Consider the following 2,494-nt stretch of genomic DNA (forward strand, 5'->3'; position numbering starts at 1 on the left):
ACTGGGAAAAACCATCAAACGTTTAAGTGTACAACTAAACTAAATGAACAAATTTAAAAAATTTATTGAAAAAATAATAAAAACATCGCATTTTTCCCCTTTTCAAAATTACTTCATGAATTTCTTGTGCGACCTTTGCGTTCCAGATTAAATTATTGAGACTATGTAAAAATTGAATTACTTAATATTTTAATACGAACTAAGAGTATTCAAATAATACTATTTATTTGAGTAATTTTTAGGTGTATGAATAGTTAAAGTTTTTTCCTTTTACATAGTTTGTACATAACAATGGCATAGTTACAACTTTATCATCTGTTAAAAGATGGTCTTTGGTTAAAACAGGTTTGTATAACTGCGTTTCTTTTGTACAGAAAATATAAGAAAAACCATAGCTGTTTTCACAAAATTGGCCCAAAACGATATAAAATACCATGGTTAGGGCTGTAAGTTGGAAATATCCGCACATGTTTCGAGAGTTGACCAACTTTGATGGTGACTTTGGCATCAAATCGCGGGTTGCATTTCAATTAACAACCTAGGATCTGGGTTCATTAATTCTGAACTCGGGCATCGCTTCACGGCATTATAACGAGGCGAATAAGTGTTTATTAATTCGCCATCGGTATTGAATTTTTGCAATCCGCTTTTACATCATTTGGTGGAGTGTTGGCCTAGTGGCTTCTCACGTGGTACAGTAAAAACTCTTACTAGAGGACTATTATATATAAAATGCTATATCGAATAATTAGCATTTTATTGTTTTCTATTTTTCTGGCGGAGCTTACATATAATGTAGGAACTTATTCCTAAACCGCACTGTAGTGGGTTTTATCAGGAGCTGTAAAAGTTAAATGGTTCAGCTGTTTTTTTTTGTTTCATTAAATCGTTTTATTACCGTCTCGAATATGTGATTCAGTCTGATTGCCTCGTACGTTTTGGTTTAGGTACAGTGTACACCGGCTATAATAGCATTTCGAATACCGGAAATTTAATTTCACAAAAAAAATAGTGAATTGATATCAATATTATAACAATAGATATACAATTTAAAGACAACTTTTCGGATAGGTTGGAAATTTTTTTAATTTCCAGCTCTCTAACAAACTAAACCGGAAAAGTTCACTTTTTCCATATATTCCAGCACCGCCTCTATCTCCTCTTCTTCCTTTTGTTAATGCCTTAATCATAAATATAGCTCAATCGTCAAATATTTGCCCACTTCGAGAGAATTTATGAGTGCAATTTGTTAAACAATATTGCGAATTAGTATTACTATTCCGCCCCGTGAGATTATATTATACCGTGGAGCAGGAGGGGGTGTTTGTAGTGGGAAGGGGGCGGGGGTTGTGGGTGGTTGGGTTGGTTCTGTTTACCTTATCAGGTAACACATGTAATTATAAAAACTGGCCGCTGCCGCTACCGCTGCTCGATTGAATTGATCGAATCGGCAGACGAACGAGTTTTAGCTCTTGACTTTGTCAGTTGATTAATTTTGCGATTGATTTTTTTCTTGTCGTGTACGCTTACTGCTGAAACAAGGTCGAGAATTCTACGGGGAAGAGCGAAAGAGAGCCACAGCGAGATTACGCCTAATTAGCTAGCCAAACAAATGCGATCAACGCAATGGGCTTATGGCTGAAAAACGAATTTAATTAACTGAATCAATATGAGAGCCGTCGCAGAGTTCAAACAGAAGCGACAGGAAGGTTTAAGAAAAGGGGAAGAGTGTTCAGGGGGGAAGCTGGGATGTGGATCAGCTATACATATCTGCGTAACCAGTGCACTGCGATTAAGACTATACTCCGAAAATCCAGCATTACAAAGATTGAAACAATGTATTGGCGGACAATTTTCTACCTTTCAATTTAAGTAAACATTTTATTTGACTTACAAATTTTAAAATAGAAATATTAAACTTTTTTTTTGTCATTTTCAGTGCTTCTTTCTTTTATTATCATTTTTTTCTTTGGTTTTTTGTAAAGAGAATTGAAAACTAAGTCCTTAAATATTTATTTTTAGTTTTGTGTTTAAACACTCACTACTTCTGAATTATTCAAAATAGTTTCATTTTCCTGGTGAATTTTTTTAATAATATATACTTATATGAAAATAAAATTGATCGGTCTAAAAATTGTATTAATGTTTTATAATCCAAGGAAAGGGAAGCCCAGGTTTTTGTTTAGAGAATTAATATTTGTGTATTATTTTTAAACATACATGTTTTTTCAATAACAAACTAAAGAAAATAATAATTGATCAATCTAAAAATAGTATTATTTTGATACACTTTTTTGGTCGGTGTGCGATTATCGCTGACCGATGATAAGCGCTGATTAAAGGCAAACAGCGATGGCAATCGAAGCCGCCCGCTCACTCCCTCTCTGTCCCTCTCTCTCCATCCCCCATCCCCCCATCGCTCTCTTTCGCTCTGCCGGCGATTTTGGGTTCCGCTTGGCGCTCAACCCTTTCATTCGCCAGTGGAACGCGATCG

Source organism: Drosophila rhopaloa, unplaced genomic scaffold, assembly GCF_018152115.1.
Source record: "Drosophila rhopaloa isolate 14029-0021.01 unplaced genomic scaffold, ASM1815211v1 contig_3, whole genome shotgun sequence".
NCBI classification, from domain to species: Eukaryota; Metazoa; Arthropoda; class Insecta; order Diptera; family Drosophilidae; genus Drosophila; species Drosophila rhopaloa.